Genomic DNA, 23,712 nt, shown 5'->3' with positions numbered 1-23,712 from the left:
CAAAACCACAATGAGATACCATCTCATGCCAGTCAGAATGGCGATTATTAAAGTCAAGAAACAACAGATACTGGCAGGGCTGTGGAGAAATAGGAACGCTTTTACACTGTTGGTGGGAATGTAAATTAGTTCAACCATTGTGGAAGACAGGATGATGATCCCTCAAAGACCTAGAACCAAAAATACCATTTGACCCAGCAATCCCAGCACTGGTATATACCCAAAGGAATATAAATCATTCTATTATAAAGATACATGCATGTGTATGTTCAATACGGGACTATTCACAATAGCAAAGACATTGAATCAACCCAAATGCCCAGCAACGATAGACTGGATAAAGAAAATGTGGTACATATACACATGGAATACTATACAGCCATAAAAAGGAACGAGATCATGTCCTTTCCAGGGGCATGGGTGGAGCTGGAAGCCATTATCCTCAGAAAACTAACACAGGAACAGAAAACCAAACACCACATGTTCTCACTTATAAGTGGGAGCTGAACAATGAGAACACATAGACACAGGGAGGGGAACGACACACACTGTGGCCTGTCAGTAGTGGGGCAGTCTAGGAGGAGGGAGAGCGTCAGGATAAATACCTAATGCATGCTGGGCTTAATACCCAGGTGACGGGTTGACAGGTGCAGCAAACCATCATGGCACACATTTACTTATGTAACAAATCTGCACATCCTGCACATGTATCCTGGAACTTAAAATTTAATTTAATTTAAAAAAATGACTAGCGCCTGTGAGATGATAGAATTATGCTACTAAAGAATAATCTATTAAAATAAAAAAAAAACCTTCCAGTGACAAAAGCACAATTCATATTGGCATATCAATAAAGATTGGTATATTTATCTATTGTGATCTAACCAAAAAAGAAAGAATCTACTTTATTTGGCACAGAGGGAATTACTGCAGGGAACTGACTAAACCAATGAAGGAAGAGCTGGTAAATCAGCTGGGAACCTCGGAGAAACACCAAGATGAGTAAGGGCTGGAAGCTAGTACCACCCCTGAGCTAAAGGGACAAAAGGAAGCAATGTGTCACCAGAGCATCCCCAGGAGGCAGCTGGAACCACCATGAGCCCATCCAGTGGGAGCTAGAACTGCCAGGAGACTAAGCTGCTACTGGACGCGCCACGGAAGTCAGGGAGAGGGAGGGAAGACATTCTCTGGCTCCTCCCACTGAGAGCCTCTCAAATTCCCCAGTGATCAGATTCTACTGGCTAGACTGAAAAGAGGGATATAGCTGGTCTTATTTTTTAAATGTCAGTGTTTACAACAACCTAGGGATTACTTTGTAACTTTTAAAATTTATGATAAACCAATGGAACTTTTAAAAATGGGCAGGTATATATTATTTTTCAAGGCTTTTTAGGAGGTACATGAGCAAAAGTTTAAAGATCTCTGTGCTGGGAAATACAAAGATAGAGAAGAGCTATCCCTCCCTCAATGTGTTCACGGACTAACAAGGCAGAGGGGAAAAGGCAAAACTGAACGGTGGTTCCTGAGAGGGCTTCACATTCTAGACAACCCTTACAAATCTTCTGGGAGGCAAGGATTGTTGTTTCTGTTTTACAGATGTGGGAACAGAATCTCAGCAGGTCATTAAACTGCCCAAGGCCAAGTTTGTAAGCAACATAACTAGAAGTAAAAATCAGACATCTTTAGTTCCACAATTTCTTGTGGAGAGAAATGACTCTCTGGTTTCAGATGCACAGAAGCAGCATCCTTATAAAATATTTCCTAAAGGAGTGTTTCCCAGACTGTAATGTGCATACAAATAACCTGAGATTCTTGTTGAGATGCAGATTATGATTCCAGAGGTCTAGGGTGAGTCTTGAGATGCTGCATCTCCCGAAAGGTTCCCAGCTGATGCCTCATTTGCAGACCATGCTTTGAATAGCAAGTCCCTCAAGCAGTGGACACTAAGCTTTCTTGAGTGGACACCCCTAATTGTAAGAAGCTTTGAGCACACATCCCCCAATACAAGTATACTTGTTTATTCATGCATTGTAGATTGCATGTATTCTGACCAGTAACTACTGTAACAAGCCATCCTATACAGATAGCACAAGATATACTGTTGTAATACTAGCTATGAATCCATATTTCAAACAATCTTCTTGATGATCTTGAATTCCTTGGCCAACTTCTTATATAGTTAGGATTAAGTTATCATTTGTTTTTATTTGGCTAAGGCAATTCTCACACAAACAGTAGTGAAGGAATATAAATTCTGCCATCTCTTTGATGCTCATTTGCACTTTTACTTTTTAACATGATGGTCAATCTCTGATTTTTAAGCCACTTCTGTATTTTTGTGAAGGTCAATTTGGTTACAACTAGATAATGTAATTTGTAAATCTACTTAATCCCATATACATATGCAGCAAAAAGGACAAGGGTATGAAGGTGTCACTGTTTCCACTCCATGCAATGGACCTTCCACCAGCTGCCTCAAGACACCTCGGTTTAGAGCCTTACAGGTTGCCCAAGTGAGGCCATCTGTGTCAGTCCTTATAGCAAAATATAGTAAAACCTTAGTTTCTGTCTCATCAGCCACCCCCAGCAGAATTTTAGGAGCCTCCATGGCATCCACTCCGGCCACTGCCATTCTAGAGAAGAGGAATATGTAACCAGTAGGAACATGGAGAACAAGAGATCACTTTCACAATTCAATGTGCTGCTGCTTTCAGGATCAAATACATTTTCATAAAGTTAACAAATACATCATCAGTGGAGAAAACATTTTAGATGGGACTTTTTACCTCTTGAAAATTAAACTCCCCTCCTACCACACATTCATACACTGAACTGTCCCCTCCCTTTCTCACTTTTCAAGATTTAAATCCCTTCCAACCAGATCCAACATGAAGGCATTTGAGACAACAGAACATTTAAGTAACTGTTAATTAGAATACAATCTCAGACCTTTTTCAGATCATCAGATGCCATCCATCCATAGGAATCTTGCATGAAAGTTTTTTCCAAGTAATGTATGTATGTATGTATGTATGTATTTAAGACAGAGGCTCGCTCTGTCACCCAGGATGGAGTGCAGTGGCGTGATTTGCCTCCCAGGTTCAAGCAATTCTCCCTCCCCAGCCTGCAGAGTAGCTGGAACTACATGGGTGTGCCACCACACCTGGCTAATTTTTGTATTTTTAGTGGAAACGGGGTTTCACTATGTTGCCCAGGCTGGTCTCGAACTCCTGACTTCAGGTGATCCACCCACCTCGGCCTCCCAAAGTGCTGGGATTATGGGCATGAGCCATTATGCCCAGCCTTTTTCCAAGGAATTTAAAAATTCTGTAAGTTAGTGTTGCTCAGAAATAAATACATTTTTAGCCTCTCAAAATAGAGTCCTGGAAGACCATTAGCCTCCCTTTTCACAAACTGTTGAAGACAGACCTCCCAGTTACTGTCCCCACACCATGTCTGTACTACTTTCACTCACTTTTTCTTCTAATAGATATTTAATGAGTGCCTCCTGTATACCAGACCCCATCCAAGGTGTGGGGAAATAGCGGAGAATAAGAGCCATACAGTCATCCTCCCTGAGCTTCCATTCCAACTGGAGAGACAGACGAACAAAGGAGTATGTAATGTAGGGAGAATGCTCTGAAGAAAATAAGTCAGAATAAAGAGGGCAGGGAACACAGAGGGGCACCAGATAGTGTGATCAGGTGAGGCCCCTCTGAGGACGGACATTTGAGCAGGTGGAGAAGAGCCAGCCCTGTGCTAAACAGGAGGGAGTAATCCTGCAAGCAGAGGGCATGGGAAGTGCAACCCCTCAGACAGGAAAGTGACTGAAGGTCTAAGAACAGCAAGGAGGCACCAGGAGCGAGGGCGGGGGAGACAGATGTGGGGTTCAAGTCCCGGTGTGATGGAAAGCAAGTGTGAACAGGAGAGTGCTATCATCTCATTTAGGTTTTAAAGACTCACGCTGGCTACTGTGTGGAGAGTAGACTCCAGGAGAGAAGAGTGGCAACAGCACACACCTACAGTGCCACCTGCTCCAGGAAGCGGTGCCCCAGGCCAAGCTGGGCGCTAAGTCCTGCTCAAGTGCTCCTACCCACTCAGATACATCCCACAGGGCCAGGGGCGGAAACTGACACTTTGGGGATCCTCACTTGCACAAGCCCCTTCAACATACACATTCATCTCTCAATCAGGTGCTCCTTTAGTAATTTTGCATATTTTTTAAGGAGGGCCTCTGGAACTGTGCGTGCTTCAGGACCCTGGTCAGAGTCCTTGTCAGCAGGTACCAGAAGTACCGGATCTATACTCATCTGTATTTCCTCTTAGACTCTAAGTGCCTGGAGGGCAAGGACCATATCATATACATCTTCGTATCTCTGACATCTGCATAGTGCCCACTATGTTGTAGTCACTCAGTACATATTTTCTTAATTATTTGCATATACATGTGATGATTTATTTTTGAAACAGGTACTCTGATTCCTTTTCTTTGTAGATCAGCCAATGCCATGGCTTTGGGAACCACTGGTCACTTACAATGAATTCCATCATGGTCAATGGACAAATGTATGTGCTTACATAATGGCATTTAAAAACACAATTTTGAATGTTTCAGAATCACCAGGCCTGCATTTGAATTATGCGAATGTTACAGATTTCTTATTTCTCTTAGGTCCACTCCGGATATTTTTATCACTTTTCTCTACTTCCTATACCAACATAAGTAAAGGCCTTACTGCTAAGAAACAAGACAAAATAGAGCATAGAGACAGCCCTCAGAGACACCTCAAAGCCTCACAGAACAAACAAGCTTCAGGCAAGAACAAGCTTCCATCCTTTTCAGAATATGTTTTAACTTGTAAATAAATGATCATCCTCATTTAACAGCGATATTCCCCTCCTTTCTGGCAACTGAGAGATACACTCAGCTGCACACAAAAAGGGGAAATTTTCATCTAAAAATAAATGAAACCATGGTAAACAGGCAACTGAATTCTGAATGCAAAAATCAAGGTAAATTTTCTCTACCCAATGATTTCATATGAATAGAAAACAAGTGATTGTAATAAGAACAGGTATAATAATGAAATTTTATACCCAGCATGAGATTTTAATTGTAATATATCTGTCTGAGTTTTGCTAGAAAATGAATCGACTGTCTAAAGACCAGTCTCCAGGATGGTTTAGAGATATCCTTAAGACATCCTGCACAAAGAATGAAAGTTCTCTGTAACAAAATTAAACTTCATGTTTACAAGTCCCTTCTCCCTCTACTGTTTAACACTTTAATGTTAAGCATACCCTCTGGGCAATTTATGTTTTTAATATTGCTCTTGTAAATAGAGTTGATCAGAACTCACTGCTGCTGGGAATTCTACACAATATTGCAAAGTTCTGAGTTGAATCTAGAGAGAGGGTGCCTGCTGAGACTGACAGAATGCCTAGCCCAGCAGGGCTGTCGCTGGCCAATTAGCCAAGCTTGGCCCCTCTCCCTGAACTTGCCACGAGCCAAGATCAGAGCACAACAAGAGACACACACAGCTTCCATGTTGTATCTGAACCCTGAGAAAACAGGGCTGGCTTTATTCCCCCTGTGTCCAAAAACTGGGATGGGGCCCTATACAGAGGGGAATGTATCTCTGTCTAATGTCAGGATGACATTTACATTTTTGTCTATTTCTTGAGTTTGTGGACAATATAAAAGTACTCCTTCAGGTCCCTTTCTTTGTCCAGGTAAGTACTATCAGAACCTTCAAAGGCACCTTATACCAACGAGCAGACTGCTGTGTACAGCCTGTGGCAGGCGTCCATCCAATGAGCCCTGAGGAACCAAAGGGAGATGCTCTCTCATCCTTACGGCCTGTTCCAACAACCATGAAAAGATGCATTTGTCCCATTAATCGTTTTGAAGCACCTGAGGTTTCTATAGAATGGAATCTGATAAACCATGACAGTACCTTGTTTCCTGGATTTGGAGGGGGTAAGAGAGGGGGAAATCAGATTGTTAAAGACTTTTTATGCAGGAAAAACTTGGGAAGGGTTTCATACAGGCTGCTGAACTTGAGCTGAGTCTCGGAAAACTCAGAGGTAGAGAGGAGCAGGAAAATAGCATTCTAGACAGAAGAACGTCATGGGCAATGAGAGAGAGGCAGCACAAGGCATGTTCAGAGGAGAAGCAGGAAGTCTGGCTGGAGCAAAGGGTTCAAGCAGGAAAATGGTGAGAGAGAAATTGGGAAGTCAAGCACTTGGCTTTCCCAGCAAAGCCAGCACAGATGGCGTCCACGGGGCAGTGCAAGGTAATTTCTGAGCTGGCTGTAGTTATATCTGTCTGTGCCCCTAGCCGCAGGTAGTGCTGCTGTGAAGCTCAGTTTCTAGTTCCTCTAAGGACTCTGTATGATGCCCACTTATTTTCCTATTACAGGTTTGTGTTGAGTTTGCTTTTTGGTGCAGCTGTTTACTTAGAGCATATTCCTCTGTGGCTGTAGACCAACTGGGCTTTCATGAACTTCTGCCGTGTTTTTGCCTGTTCAGCTTTGCAAACAAGCTGATACTAGAGTTGATGACTTTCTATTTTCTCTCTCTTAGAGACCCAGGTGTCTTATTTTTACTGACCTAACACTTGCTTTGAATCTTTGAAATAACTCTCATAAACTCCGGCACATATTCTCCATTTATCTAACTCTGAAAGTACAAGAGGAGTGTTTGGAAAACAAATAAAATGCTATTATCTTCAGGAATATATGCACTTACGCATTCAACAAACAAATACATATGAATTATGGACTAGGTTACAGGGTCTGTGTTAGACACTGGGGATACATTAGTAAAGCTCTCCAAAACATGCTAAGTGATCATCAAAACTATTCATCTGATGGATTAAATCATAACAAGGCTGTTATAAGAAGACCATGCAGCAATATAGGCTATTCATCCAGACTGGGGTTTCTCAACTCTGGCACTACCGGCATTTGGGGTCGTTAAGATCCTTTGTGGGGAACTATCCTATGCATTACAGGATGATGAGCAGCATCCTTGGCCTTTACCTGTTAGATGCTAGTGGCACAGTGTCCCCAGTTGTGACAGCCAAAAATGTCTCCAGACATTGCCAAATGTCCACTGGGAGAGTGGTCAAATCCTTGTAGGTTGACATTGAGACCATTCGGGCCAAAAATATCTCTTCGTCAACAGCAGAGGGATTGGCAGGGAATAGGGTGGGGCTAGAAATATCAATTATTATTATAAAGTGATAACAGGAATGTTTACTGAAAGACTTTTCTGAGTTAATTTTCTTTGAAACTCAATAATCATACCCCTTGTTACTGAAAATACTTCTGAAATATTCATCTCTTTTCCTACCACACTAGATACCACTCCCATACCAGGTACCACTAACATTCCAACAAGTTTGTTTTTATTATTTATCATATAATGTAATCCTTTTGACCATTATCATTCTTATGGTATCTAATACTATTTTTCAGAACAGCAATTATTGTCATACAATACTACAGATATAAAACATCACAATCAAACCAATATTGGCTGACCCCCATATATATGAACCATGAGTGGCTTAGGAAGGATGGAGAAAAGGGGCTTGTGAGTCCCACCTCTGTGTTTCCCCATCAACATTCCTTTAAACTATTTTTTTGAAGTTGTTTGTATATTGGGCTATCCCAATAGATAGTAAATTCTTGGAAAGATAGTAAATTCTTGGAAAGCAGAAACCAAAGTTTATTCCTTTGACGTTCTCAGCATCTGGCACAGTGAATATCACAAAGCAGGCATTCAATATATATATATATATATATATATATCTCCATCCCTGAACTAGAAAAGGAGGGTGTGACAGGAAATGTGGACAAAACGTGCAGTGTGGGATGGGTCTTATATTCCTGCTGAGAAATCGGGGCATTATCCTGCAGATAAGTGTATAGGGAGGTGAGATGACAGGAGGGCTGAGCCTGGCCAAGGCAGAAAGCCCTGGTAAAAGCCTACCTGTGACAGTGAACAGGCCTAGCTACTCCCCTCCTTCCCGCTCTCCTCCCAAGCCTGAGCTTTGCATAACGTGGGTGCTCAGAGGCTGCATCTATGTGAGGTCCATCCAGCATCAGGAAGCATAACTCTGAGACAGCATCAGTCTTCAGGGCTGCTGCATGGTTTCCTTGGACAGTGCCCTTGCAAGACTTGAGACCAGCCAGGAGATGGGCCTGGGAGGTGTTGAAAAAGCCAAGAATGAAACAAAGTCTGGGAAGATGCTATCAAGAGAGTCACAGGTGGAAGAACTAGGCCACACAGGAAAGGAAATGAGGCCTTCCCTGCAAAACCACCCTGCCGACTCCTTATCAATTTGCCAGAGCCACAACAAGACAGAGGATGCAGTGGAAATTGATAGGCAAGGGAGAGAGGTACAAAATCACAATAAGTTATCCTCAGTGTCCTCTAGACGAATCCAGGCCTGACACCCCACTGAGCCCCATTTCTAGAGATCCTCTTGCCTTTTCCTTTGGACTACTCCCCTCCCTCTTCCTTTGCACCGAGGAACCCAAAATCGGAGCTCCTATGCCCTGTGTCCCTCTATCTGGGAGGCAAAAACTTAGACTCCACCCTCATCCTCACCTTCTCATTTGCATTGGAACCAACAAGAAGAATCCAAGGGGCCAAAAAAAAACCTTAAGTGATATTGACTTTATTGTCAGAAACTCTATATTGTTCATGCCTATTTGAATATCTTCCCACTTTGTCAAAAATAATTACCTTAGGTGATTTTCTGGCAGGCTTCTCTTGCCATCCTAAATACAATACAGCACACTGGCTCAGCCAGAACCTAACGAGGACATGAACTCTTCCAAAGCACCCCCAATTAAAACTATGAGAACCACAAACAATGAACCCAACCCTCTGTATTTTGCTCAGAAAATCCTCGTTGATTCACCAAATATTTATGGATCCCCATTATGTGTAAGACACTTTGGCAAATAATATTGGGAATGAATAAGACATGGATTACACCACTGAAGAGGCATAGAGCCCAGTAAGGAAATAATGTCTGTTCACAAATGACTATAGTACAAAGTACAGGGATGCATGAGGTATGAAAAATCGCTATGGAGCTAGGACAAATTAGTGAGTTTAATAGACTATCAATTTTGTTATGTTTGCCTTTGAGAAGGAAGATGAGTCCTGATACCCTCTTCCTATTAAGATTCATTGTTTCATTAAGGGTGCATTTTCTTACTAAATGAAAGACTACTTTGTTTTCTGAATGCATATACAAGAACTGCTTCTACATGAAGCAGAAGAAAACATGAGTTCTTCTGACAAGCAGTCTATTAAAAATGCACTGTAAGTGGCATATTATTTGCACATCTGTAATAGTCTGTGGAGATTAACCTGCCCTGATAATGTAATTTCTCCTAAAGAGAAAAGAAGAAAACTCCAACTAAAACATTTAAAAGACATGCACAGCTTTTGACTTGATGGACTGAGAAGTATATCTGTATGTCCTGGTGGATGTTAAAACGCTTGAGTGAACTGAAATGCCTCTTAGAACTTATAATTAGCCAAGTGTTTTCAATATAATTCTTTCGTGTTCTTTAGTTATTACAGAGACCTGACGATTCCTTTAAACTCCAAAGACAGAGCTGCCCTGGATTGGGAGACCTCAAAAACTTAGTTTAGATTTCCCCCGTGGTCTCTCACATGGGTTCCATATTTAAGAAATGTCCGTTCATTAACAAACTAGTTCAGATCAGTGCAGTTACATAACTGCCTAAACACGATCCACAGTGCCAGGCTATAACTCGAGCAGCTCTACTTTCTTACAGGACTCCGTTTAACATGCCCTATTCTGAAGGAGGAATAAATATATATATTTTTTAAGAAAAAAACTGCATATATGTTTTTAAGAAAAGCAGTTAAATTAGCAAGTCTAGTAATGTCAAGCTCTTAAAGGAGACTTAAATGAGGCTTCATTTGGAAGTGAGAAGCAACATTTACTTTGCGGCAGGCACTGTTATATTATTGAGTGCCCTCCCTTCTCATTTCATGTAATCCTTACAGAGCTGCAAGCCAGGTACCATCCCCTTTTAAGGTAAGGAAACTGTAACGTAAGTAAAGTCACACACTAAAAAATGCCAGAGCTGAGATATGACCCAGAGTGTCACCGAAGTCTGTATCATCCTTCTCTGTGGCTGTCTGATGACTTATGTACCCTCTTATTCTGAGCAACATGTATAGCAAGTTCTCTAGGTTAAAAAAAAAACAAACAAAACAGAGAGAAAACATAACAGGGACCTCTACCACAAAGCCAGGCCTTCCATTAAATAAGTTTTACACCATAAAGGATATTTTTTTCCTTCCAATTTCTTAAATGAAGTGTCTCTCCTTGATTTCTCAATATGTCTCTGTGCTGCTGAAAGAATAAGCAAAAGACTAGGTAAATCTTGTCTTCCTTTGAGATGAAAGAAAAAGAATTCTACTTCCCAGAGATACAAGCTTCAAATTGCTTCATTCATTCCAGAAACACTTCCTGAGTGTCCAATGAACGTTAGGCATTTATTGGTCAAAGTGTCAGGAAAATGGTAGTGAATAAACAGACAAAATCCCCAGCCTTGTGAAGTTTACATTCTAGTCACAAGTGGAATCTACAGCAGAAAGATTAGAAAATGTTGCCAGCCAGCAGCGGTGGCTCACGCCTGTTACCCCAATGCTTTGGGAGGTGGAGGCAGAAGGATGGTTGCTTGAGATCAGCTTGAGCAACACAGCAAGACCCCATCTCTACAAAAATTTAATAAAAAAAAAAATTGGCCAGGCCTGGTGACACTTGCCTATAGTCTTAGCTTCAAAAGCCTGAGATGGGAAGACTGCTTGAGCTCAGGAGTTCAAGGTTACAGTGAGCTATGATCACACCATCACACTCCAGCCTGGGTGATACGGTGAAATCCTGTCTCTAAAAATTAAATTAATTAATAAGTAAATTAAATTAAAATTTTAAAAAAGAAAATGCTGGCCAGGCACGGTGGCTCATGCCTGTAATCCCAACACTCTGGGAAGCCAAGGCGGGCAGATCTCCTGAGCTCAGGAGTTCGAGACCACCCTGGGCAACATGGGTGAAACCCTGTCTCTACTAAAATACAAAAAAAATAGATGGGTGTGGTGGCGTGCGCCTGTAGTCGCTGCTCCTCAGGAGGCTGAGGCATGAGAATTGCTTGAGCCTAGGAGGCGGAGGTTGCAGTGAGCCTAGATCATGCCACTGCACTCCAGCTTGGGCTACAGAGTTAGACTCCGTCTCTCTCTCTCTCTGTCTCTCTCTCTCACACACACACACACACACATACACACACACTCACACACAAATGCTGCAGACCCCTTCCTCCCTCCCCATGTGCCAAAGCTGCTCCCCAAGCCATGTGGGGTGGACAAGTACTTCTGAAAAGGCCTTTCTCCTATCCTGGCATCTAACAGAAATATCCCCATATTAGCAACTGAACATTAAATACACACACACACGCACACATACATACACACACACACACACGCAGCATTTTAAAAATCTGGACACTAAGTACAATGAATAACAACTACATAAATATGACAAAGAATTAAATACAAAATCCCTTTCAGGCAAAAGCAGACATTAAAAAGCCATTTTTAAAATGTCATTTAATTCATTCTCCTATCTCCTAGACAGAACCAAACTCAACCTTCAAAAGAAGAACTATAAATGATCTCCCTATGCAAACTCCCCAGCTTCTGCCCCAGGAAATCACGACCAAATGGCTGATGTCAGCTCAGGTTCTCAGTGCTTCTACAAGGAGAGGGCAGAAATCCACATTGTATTAAGAATCTGCACGCTGAAGCAATAACTCATACAACATTTGAATAATTACCCATTCATTTTGAATTATTCTGTAATTCCTGTGATAATTTCAAACATGATGAACTTCTTTGACATAATATGAGTATCACAGGAACTTTTCCAGGATTCCCATTGTAATTCATCATTAACTGGATGCATGTTCAAATATTACCCAGCTCCCCGCTATCTGCTTCTAATAGCAGGAGCAAAGCCATCTCGTTTGCCTACTGGCATGCTTACCCAGTTAATTTCCAAAGATGACACAGTGCCAGCATGACCCAGCCCCCGTGTGTGCCCTGATGACCTAGTTTAATAAAATCTGGCCTCATATCAAACAGATCACAGGTTTAATTCCTGGCTACAGCAGCTACATAACAGTACATACAAGACATTAGTGCAGGGAAAATTGCACAGTCTTATGCATCATTTAAAAAAGGACAACAAAGCAGCTTATATGGTTTCTATCATCTTAAGAGACTTGCCCATGTGACATTTACTGAATCCGCCAGTCCCTTTATCCCAATAACCAATATACTAAAATTCTGGGCTCTGAATCTACGAATTTAAATATTAAAATGTGTTTGGTCTTTTTTTTCATCCTGTGTTTTCTGCCTAAGGAAAAAAGATGAATTAGGGAAAGGATTAACCTTACCCTGCCTCAAAAAACAGATTCTGTGAGCCCGGTGCTTCTAATCTATTCTTGAGGATAATTTTAAAGCAGAAAATAAGATGTACACACTGCTGGGTTCCTCCACATTCTCCAAATCTGAGGATATTTCAATGACTTACGTACTTCTGAATCACATGTAGAAAAAAAAAAAAAACCCTAACCTTCAGGAATCTCTCAGGTCTTTGGGAAAGCAATTGCAACCAACAATCCCTTCACATCTCATTATGTGGCACAAATTTAGTTCTAGGATTCCCCTGGCCTTGTTCAGCTGGTGTCCTCTAATGAGAGAATTATCTGCTCAATTTTAAAGCAGCTCTGGGGGATGAGACGGGCTTGGTCTAAAATGCATAATATTTGAGAAATGAAAAAGACATTAAAGAGTGGAGCCAGTACGGATCCAAGGAGGCTGGAAAGCCTAGTGGTGACAGAGGCATGTCTGGCTACAACATTAGCTCCATTCTTCACCTCTCAGAGCTGTAAAATAAGAGCCATGGCAGCACCTGCCCCAGAGCGGGTTCTAAGGAGCCAATGAGATAATGAGTGTTGGGCTCAGCACAGTACTGAACTAGGAGCACCCACTGTATGCAGCTGTTACCAGCACCTGCACAGGGTAAAGTCATTCCGTCCCATTAAGCACGCATCAAGCACATGGTGCTCTATACCTAATCTAACATCCATTGCAGGATAACCCACTAACTCCCCTTTTTCAAAAGCTGTGCTATCCTAAATCTCTCTTGCTGCGGAGTATATACATCTTTACAGAATCATCATAAAGGATCTCTTCTTTAAAATAATGAGGACAACTATTTGGACCATACAGCGATAAATTATTTCAATCCAAAAATCATGAAGTTTCAGGACAGTGAGAATACCAGATCATCATCAAACCTATCATTCTGTTTCATTTGAATATTCATCAAGCCAGTGTTTTCACAAATATTCCCTCTGTGTTTTCTAATAAGGAATATCATTCTCTCTACTGAAAGATAAGGAAACATGAAACACAAAATTATTAGCTCAGTATCACAGGTGCCAAACATCAGATCCAAAGTGTCTTCATATTCTCACTCCCCTTGGTGTTCCACAGGCAAGGAGAATGTCCACAAAGTAGAACAGACTAAACAACTGCAGGGGTGGGAAGAATTAACTCATCTAAGTCTTCTTTATCTGGTTTCCCTCTTTCCTTCTGCTTCCTCCACTCAAAAAAAAATCTACATTTTTTTCTTCAAAACATAGATCATTTTTGTGTTGGGGGAGCAGAGGAGAGGTCGTTTTAGATGTAAATAACACTGGGGCCTTTTGCCCTAAATCTCATGAATGGCTTTTGTAATCGATCATGTTTCTGTGCTTCTGTATTCAGAGTATCAAATCCTCCACCATACATATAGAGGGGAATGGGGGAGAAGGGGATAAATGATACAATAAGAAAACAAACTTTGGCCGGGCGCGGTGGCTTATGCCTGTAATCCCAGCAGTCTGGGAGGCCAAGGCAGGCAGATCATAAGGTCAAGAGATCGAGGCCATCCTGGCCAACATGGTGAAACCTCGTCTCTACTAAAAATACAAAATCTAGCCGGGTGTGGTGGCACGCATCTGTAATCCCAGCTACTCGGGAGGCTGAGACAGGAGAATTGCCTGAACCTGGGAGGCGGAGGTTGCAGTGAGCTGAGATCACGCCACTGCACTCCAATCTGGGTGACAGAGTGAGACTCCGTATCAAAAAAAAAAAAACACACACACACACACAAAGAACTAACTTTGCAGCCCCACAAAAAGAAGGCCCCTTGAATATCCCTCTGGTCAATTTGTCTCCAGCACCCAAGAAACCAAAAGCTTTTACTTAAGCCACATACTTTGTGTCCACAGCCTGGCATCTTTTCCATCTGTCATCTCTTCCTTCTCATGTGTCTTCAGCGCCACGGTGGCAGCTGCCAGCTCTCCACTACCAACCTTCTGGCCACTCCAGCGGCCACCACCATCCTCACCACCCCACAACCTCCACCACTTTCACCATGACTCCAACTACCATGACTGCCACATCCACCTACTTACACTATGACTTCTTCCCATATCTGTTCTAATTTCCTCAATAACTTTTCAATCACCAGTCACATACACCACCTGTAGCCCCTAAATCTGGCCCCAAAGTATTGCCACATCGCACTTAGCCTCTATTTGTCAACCAATATCTATCAAATACTCATTAACAGCAACATCATAGCTTTTTGTTTCATCAGAAGATTAATTACAAAAATCTGTAAGTAATGAAGAACGATCCATTATGAATACACTCAACATTCTGAAAGCAAATCTCTTTTACTGGGAAAAACAGTGCAAGTTTAAATTGTCTTTGAGAACAAGGACATCACACAGGTGGTGATCTATAGAATGAAGCTTTCATGATTAAAGTAGGGAGAATCTGAAAGCACATACTATAAATCACCACATGGCAGAAACTCAGTCATAAATTTAATTTAAAGCACAGTTTAGGTGTTTCTTTCCTAGTTTTAGCCCTAGAAAGCTCAGGCTACCCTTTTGGGACCCCAAACCTATAGCTACTGTGCTTCTGGTAAGTTTCTTTCGAGCCACCCAAGTTTCTAATCGAAGCCAAATCTCAAACTCTTGTTTCTATCTTCTGTTCCCTATGACTAGACCTTAATAAAAAGTGTCCCTTCCTTAGAGTCTATCATGAGTTGAATTCCAACAAGGCAGAGCCAACCTGCCCAGTTGCTCAGGTTGTGCACTGTGGAAGAGCACCATGTTTAAGGAGGCATCAGTCTCATCATGAGCATTTCTCTACTCATTTAAAAAAGCTGTTTGTATTTTTATTAAAACTTTGCTGATTTAAAGATGGGTAATTTGATTATTTATATTACAGTTTTCTAGCACATGGCAATAAAATGTCTTGTTCTAAAAATCAGTATAGCTGAATAATTTCCCATCAGATGGAAGTGAATGTCTTACAGAGGGGTGTCTTTGTCTAATTTGCACAAAGCGCCATATGGGCTAACAGCAGCCCTCAGAAAAGCTTCCCTCAAATGTTTTAAGCTTTCTGTGGTCTTGGCTGTTTACTAAAGCTTCTGCTCTTAGTTTAATGGACTGTTTGCACTGCATTCACTTTTTCCTCCCAATCTGGTCATCTTCTCTCAGTAACTTCAGTTATCAAGCATATCCCCTACTTAAAGCTTGTGTTCTATGTCTGTCCATTAATATTACTAAACACATGCTAACAATAACATGACCCTTTGTTACAGAAGATTACTACTAAGACGTGTCAATTCTAAACATCCCCTACAAATTTAAAATCACTAACACGTTACTTGAACTCAGTCAATATCTAACTAGATTCCTCACAGCTTTTAAAAAATAAGCAAATTAAGCTTTCATATAATTTATTTTCATTGACTTATTTCATTAATAATATCGCTTATTTAAAAAAAAAAAAACGTACCATCAGCTATTTACCTTGAGTATAAGGAAGTAAACAACATTTGAGAGATAATCACAGGCCCAAATAGAATGGAATAATAAATCAGGTAGAAATCCACATTAACTCACCCTGCTCCCCAGAAAATGAGTTTTACTGCCATTGGTGACAACTGGCCCTAGTAAACAATCCAGCTGTGGAAACCTTAAAAACAAAAAGATATAGGAAAATTTAGAAGCAGAAAAATTCAGGAAAGCATAAACAGTAATTTCATTATAATAGGTCTTCTCACCAAAACATAAAGTTAGTTCAGAAGTCCCTGAATCTATGCAATAATTATACCACAAACTCTTCATAATTGGAGTTGCTTCATCAACTCACCATTTTTTCCATTAGCTGAGTCTAGGATTTTAGAGATACTTAATCTTATTTTCAGATTAATCCTCAGTGGATTACATGACTTCAGTTTTCTTTCTATATTAATCCCTCAAGTAGTTAATGATCTGAAAACTGATTCTTAAATAAACCATATAAATGAAGTATCTTAAGGATTTAAGACAGAGCTTTTGTCAGGGGAAGAATACCTCTCATATATGAATAATCACATCCATTTTGTAGATCTTCATTTTCATATTATGTACCAAATTTATACTGTCATGCTTATTTTCTTCTAATTCAGAAGCAATAAAAAACCAGAAGAACCATGAATCCTACAATATTAACAACATTAATATTAACTAAACTGTTAAGAAAACTTCTATTCAAAAAATCAGCAAATTACTCCTCTTCTCTAAATTGTCCAACAGGAAGATTAGTTGTTAGTGGTAGAAAAGAGACCAATTTTCCTCCCAAATGTTACTGGCATAGATACCACAGAATGCCTGCTATTAGTAGGTTGACTTACACAAAATTGCTGATATTCAACCATTTTTTTACCTACACATATGGCAATTTCATAATTTTTCCAAACAAAAAAAATAAGTAGGAATGAAAACCCCAGTGATTATGAAACAATTACATTTCCTAAACTACTATTGCTCAACATACATCATTTTTCTGAACAACATCAATGGTTTGGGTATAAGTAACTGATTCCATTCTAACTTACCATCAATGGTATCTAAAAGATAAGAAAGGAAAAAAATTACCTCCAGCATTTGGAAGAGCTTATGTGTATCTTTTCAGTTCTTTCTTCCCACCCAGTCCCCATTTACTTCCAACCCCCTCGGCTTCCCCCTTGCAACATAAGACTCTTTTCCAAGAGCATAGATGTGACAGAAAGAAAAGCTGGGGGCTGGAAGACAAAAAGGTGAGAGGGAGCATGCTGATCTCTAACAGGGGCAGGTGAAAGGGAAAGCAGGCAAGAGCAAGTGAGGGACAAGATGCAGGGGGCAGATGGATGCAGGAATAAGATGCAGAGGGAAGCGTGCAGAAGAGCTGCCCACTACCTCAGGACAGGCATGGCCAGGGAGCAGCATCCCACACAGGTCCAAGCCCAAGTCCACGGGACAATGAAGGGAACATTTACTTCTGTCTTGTAATAAATGTAGTAACCCATCTATTTTAGGGCCTACCACAACTACCACCACCAGCACAACAGCATCACAACCACCCCACTACAATGTTAATTCGAAGCATGCACAACACTAATGGAAGCAAAAACTAGCAGAATCAAGGCCATTTGGGTACCCCAGATATAGAAAATTCACAAGTTCCCAAAGTGCGTTTTCTTCAGAGAAGGAATAGGAAAGGGTTTAAATAATTTTCCCTCCCACCAGGAGACCCATTAAATCAGCAGCCTACTATAAATTGTTTTGTTTTTGCATGAAAGAGCAGCCAGCCGCAAAATAAACTTTTTAATCTCCTTTTAGTACCACCCATTTCTCATTCCCTATTTTTTAGATTAATTATGTGAAGATAAGATGTAGGATTAAAATCAGCATTCTGTGACATGGTCACAGAATGGTGGTGACAAAGTCAAAGTTGACATGCTAGATGAAACCTGTCATTTTGTTCACATCCAATCAGAATCTTAAAAACACATAAGACCATGAAATGAAATGCAAGCAAAGTAAATCTGACATTCAGAGGCACTCTGTGTTGTTCCAATAGCGACTTTCCCCTTTAAACAGAGATATCTGGATCTACTGTGGACCACTACAGGGTTGAAGGTAAACGTATCAATGATGGCAATGATAGTACTAATTGTAACAGAAAAAAAAAGTACTAATTGTAACAGAAAAAAAAAGTCATTATTATTATTATGGGTATGGTCATAGATAAAGAGCTGCAAGGCCGGGCGCGGTGGCTCACGCTTGTAATCCCAGCACTTTGGGAGGCCGAGGCGGGCGGATCACGAGGTCAGGAGATCGAGACCACGGTGAAACCCCGTCTCTACCAAAAAAAAATACAAAAAATTAACCGGGCGTGGTGGCGGGCGCCTGTAGTCCCAGCTACTCGGAGAGGCTGAGGCAGGAGAATGGCGTGAACCCGGGAGGCGGAGCTTGCAGTGAGCTGAGATCGCACCACTGCACTCCAGCCTGGGTGACAGAGCAAGACTCCGTCTCAAAAAAAAAAAACAAAAACAAACAAACAAAAAGAGCTGCAAATAGAACAGCTCTGAATTAATAGACAAGTTGGAATTATACTTCACGTTATGGAAAGGAGTTAGAACGTGACTTTATGTTAATACAGATATTAAATAAGAGTGTGAACAAAATTAAGAAGTACTGGCTAAGATCTGTGAAGTAGATATACACATGTGTAGAAGATGTCAGGTACCATTTCAATGAGGCCAATCTATGAAGAGCCACCTAAGAACCAACTGGTCAACCTCAAACAGAGTAGCCCTAGGCCACTGGTAATTACCACTGTGATCAAACTAGGGTCTACAGACCATCGGCCAGGAAACAGTACACGGAAGCTGATGTAAGAGGCAGGAAGAGCTGATGTTATCGAATGGCCCAGAATCCTAGATAAGAGTTGAGGACATGAACTCTGCACATTGGTATGCAAACCCGAAACAGGTGGCTGCATAATAACCACAGAGAGAATTTGTTAAACATAGATTTGTTAAACATAGATTCCTGGACACCACCCTGAGGCTGATTGTTGTGCTCCAACAATTTATATTCTTGAAAGCTTTCCCTGGGTACTGCTGGAGCACAACAATGAAGAACAGGAGCTAGGGCAACAGATGGACACTACCAGAGAAGCAGTCTCTCGATTCAGCAGGAGTCTGAGCTGGACCATCAGGTATGCTTCATATACTAGTTCACTTAATCTTCATAGCAAGAGCCTGAGTAGATTTCAATCACCCAATGTTGCAGAATAGGAGACTAAGGGGGGCAGATCTGAAAGGTCAATAACTTGCCCAAGGTAACAACACAAGAAAGATCAAATCCCACCTCATCACTTACTTCTTGAAGCTCTTCTGTGGGTGTCCACTGCCTAATATGAAATGCATTCTAAAGCCCCTTGCAGGTGCCCTCAAATAACATGGCCCTCAACTCCAGCTCAGCCATACCACCCTTTCAGCCACCCACTCCTGTTCCATGTGAACCAAGCTATAAGCAATCTCCTGGGCAGTGCTGTTGCAAGCCTCCCTGCCCTTGCTCCTGCCTCCTCCTAGAATGCCTCTGTCCTCATCTACTTCCTCTTCCAAGATGGAGCTCAGGCCTCTCCTCTTTGCAAAGCCCTTCCTGACCACTGCCAACTCTTTCCCAGATAGAACTGACCACTCCCTTCCTTGGGTCTTGCAATAATTAGCACAATAAAACATGATACTTCTCTCCAGTATTCATACGCCTGACCCTATGTAGAAATAGACTATGATTTTTGAGAACAGATGTCAGTAAATATTTTAAGAATAAATAAATGCAGTGCTACAGCCAAAGCCAGAATTTGAATCTGGATCCAACTCAAAACCAGTATACCATGCTGCGTCTCTGAAAGTTTTGCATCTACTTTCATGAAAATCACTCTTAACATTGTCAAGACAGTAGCCACTCAGCAAGGGGTGGCCAATGAGCACTTGAAATGTGGCTAATCTAAACTAAGATGTGCTGTTAAGTATGAAATACATTATTTTGAGGATTCAACATGAAAAAATGTAAAATATTTCCACATGAAAAATGATATTTTAAATATTTTAGGTTAGATAAAATATATTAAAGTTAATTCCATGTTTCTTTTTGATTTTTAAATGCAGGTACTAGAAAACAGAAAATTACATATACAGCTCACATTATATTTATATTGAACAGAAATATACCCTATAAAGTATACCTCAACTCCCCCTTATTAATAAATCCATTAACATGATGCTAAGCATAATTTAATCTTTCCGAATGACATAGAGCCAGAGCATCAAAGACTGTACTGCAGTGCTGAACAGCATGGCCCTGCGAAACACAGAGTTTGTCCCTACACGAAAAGCTCACAGAATATTGTTTTCAGAGTTCCTTTGAGCCACTAAGTTTCTACTCTACTATAGCTGCTGGCACTTCACATGTAACTTCTCAGGTTTCTAATCTTCCAATCTAGATATTTTACTGAAATCTGAGCAGGACCAGGGCAAGGCAGAGCACCTGCTTGGGGGGAACTGAAACTCTCAGAAATGAAGACAAACAATTTCTTAAATAACAGCTTCGCTGATATGTAGCCCAGATACCATAAAATTCATCATCTTAAAAGGTGCAATTCAACGGTTTTTATCACATTCACAAGGTCATGCAAGCATCGCCATTATCAAATTCCAGAACATTTTCATCACCCCCCAAAGAAACCCAGACCATTAGAAGATACTCCACAGCCCTCCTCAGCCCAGTCCCTGACAACCAGTAATCTATTCTGTCACTTGAATTTGCCTATTCTGAATACATCATATAACAGGTGGTATTTTGTGTCTGGCTTCTTTCAATTAACAAAATGCTTTCAAAGTTCAGCCATTTGTACCAGAAATCGGTACTTCACTGCTTTTTATGGCTGAATAATATTCTATTGTATGAATAAGCCACATCTTATTTACCTATTAATCAGTTAATGGACATTTGATTGCTTCCAGTTTGAGGCTCCTATGTACACATTCATGTGCAAGTTTTTATATGGATGTAAGTTTTCAATTCTCTTGAGTATACACTTAGGAATAGAGTTTCTGGGTCATGCTGTTACTCTATGCCTATAATTTGAGTAACTATCAACTGTTTCCCAAAATGGCTGTACCATTTCACAGTCCCACCAGCAAGTACCAGGGTTCCAACATTTCCATATCTTCACCAACACTTAATTTTGTCTTTTTAATTTTAGCCATCTTAGTGATATATTGTTGTGGTTTTAATTTGCATTTCCCTAATGACTAATGTGGACTGCCTTTCCATATGCTTATTGGCCACTTGTATATCTTCTTTGAAGAAATGTCAATTCAAATCCTTTGTCGAATTTTTAATTGGGTTGTCTTTATCACCCCCCAAAAAGTTATACTGCTGAATGAAATCATTTTTATATATTCTGGATACAAGATCCTTATTAGATACATAATCTGCAAAAATTTAATCTCATTCTTTGGGTTGTCTTTTCTCTTTCTTGATGATATCCTCTGAAGGAAACAATTTTCTAATTTTTATGAAGACTAACCTATATATTCATCACTCCTGCTTTTTGTGTTACATATAAGAACATATTGCCTAATCCAACATCATGAAGATTTACTCTCACGTTTTTCCTAAGACTTATTGTTTTATATTTTACATTTAAGTCAATAATCCATTTTGAGTTAATTCTGTATATGGTATGAAGTAGGATCCAACTTCATTCTTTTACACATAGGCATCCAGTTATTCCAGCGCCATTTATTAAAAAGGTCATTCTTTCTTGAATTGAATTATCTTGTCACTCTTTTGAAAACCAATTAATAAAAAATGCAAGGGTTTGCTTCTGGGCCTTATGGATCAATTTTATACCACTGATCTACAAGGATATAATTTGCCTGCACCATGCTGTCTTTATTACCTTAGTTTTGTGTTAAGTTTTGAAATTAGGACATGTGATTCCTTCAACTTTGTTCTGCTTTTTCAGGATTACATTGACTATTCTGGTTCCCTTGCATTTCCCTATCAATTTGAGGATCACTTTTCAATTTATTGGGAGGAAAAGACCTCTGTGTTTTTGATAGAGATTACATTAAATCTGCAGATCAATTTGGGAAGCACTGTCACCTTAATAATATTAAGTCTTCCAGTCCATGAACACAGGATGTCTTTCCATTTAAGTACATTATTTTTAATTTCTTTTAACAACGTTTTGCAGTTTTTAGTGTACAAGTCCTGAATGTCTTTTGTTAAATTTGTTCCTAAATATCTTATTCTTTTTGATACTATTACAAATGGAAATTTTCATTTTCATATTGTTAATTGTAAGTAAATAGAAATACAATTGATTTTTATTAATCTTGTATATGGCCACCTTACTGAACTTTTTAGTTCTCACAATGTGTGTATACAGTTCTTAGGATTTTCTACATACAAGATCATGTCATCTGCAAAGAGATAATTTTACTTCTTCCTTTCCAATCTGGATGATTTTTCCTTCTTTTCCTTGCCTCATTGCCTTAGCTAGAACATCCAGTATTATGCTGAATAAATGTGAAAACAGTAGACATCCTTGCCTGTTCCTTATTTTAAGAGGAAAACAGTCTTTCACAAGCACGATGTTAGCTGTGGATTTTTCACAGATTCCCTTCATCAGGTTGAGGAAGTTTCCTTCCATTCCTAGTTTTGTATTTTCATCATGAAATGCTGTTTGAATTTGTCAAGTGGTTTTTTTGTTTATTTCTATTAAGATGATTACGGGGTTTTTGTATTTTATTCTATTAATATGGTATATTAAATTGATTGATTTTCAGATGTTAAACCAGCGTTGCCTTCCTCAGATAAATCCCACTTAGTCACAGTATACAATCCTTTTTATATGTTGCTGATTTCTGTTTGGTAGTATTTTCTTGCAGATTTTTGTATCTGTATTCATACAGAATAACAATGATACTTTTCTTGTGATGTCTTTGGCTTTTGTATCAATGTACTACTGGCCTTAAAGAATAAGCCAAGAATGTTCCCTCCTTGTCTACCTTCTTGAAAAACATTATGCAAAACTGCTGTTAATTCTTTAAACATTTGGTAGAATTTACCATTGAAGCCATCCCAGCCTGGGCTTTTCTTCATGTAAAAATGTTTGATTACTAATTCAATCTCCTTTCTCGTTATAGGTCACTTCAGATCTGCCCTTTCTTCTTGAGTCAGTTTGGTAGTATGTGTCTTCCTGGGAATGTACCCATTTCATTCAGGTTATATAATTTGTTGAAATAAATTTATTTACAGTGTTCTCATTTTATTTCTCTAAAATGGTAGTGATTCTCCTTCTTTTATTCTGATTTTAATAACTGAGTCTTCTCTCTTTTTCTATTAGTTAGGTAAAGGTTTGTAAATTTTGCTGATCTTTTCAAAAGACAACTTTTTGTTTTTATTGATTTTTTCTATTGTTTTTCTATTCTTTATTTCATTTACTTCTGTTCTAGTCCTTACTATAGTTTATATTGTTTACTTTTTATTTATATTTATATAAATATATAATTTTAATATATTGTCATATTATATATATTTATATTTATATATTTAGTTTACTTATTTAGTTTGCTCTTCTTTACATTATTAAGGTGAAAAGTTAGGTTGTTGGTCTGAGATCTTTCTTCTTTTGTTCATA

The 23,712-nt window shown here is 39.8% G+C and overlaps 1 protein-coding gene across 7 annotated transcripts in view; it reads right to left on the bottom strand.

The window, feature by feature from the left end:
- Nucleotides 1-23,712, bottom strand: part of MTUS2 (microtubule associated scaffold protein 2) — a 729,967-nt gene that overhangs the window by 693,875 nt on the left and 12,380 nt on the right. For 6 of the 7 annotated variants that reach the window (XM_055244645.2, XM_055244648.2, XM_055244646.2 and 3 more), the window contains exon 2: nucleotides 16,089-16,161. The exons of the other annotated variant lie outside the window; for it this stretch is intronic. The gene's annotated coding sequence lies outside the window, so the exon portion shown is untranslated. The remainder of the gene's footprint in view (nucleotides 1-16,088; nucleotides 16,162-23,712) is intronic. 7 annotated transcript variants of the gene reach the window in all.

Source organism: Symphalangus syndactylus, chromosome 15 (assembly GCF_028878055.3).
Source record: "Symphalangus syndactylus isolate Jambi chromosome 15, NHGRI_mSymSyn1-v2.1_pri, whole genome shotgun sequence".
NCBI lineage: Eukaryota > Metazoa > Chordata > Mammalia > Primates > Hylobatidae > Symphalangus > Symphalangus syndactylus.
This window is presented reverse-complemented; position numbering and strand designations above follow the sequence as displayed.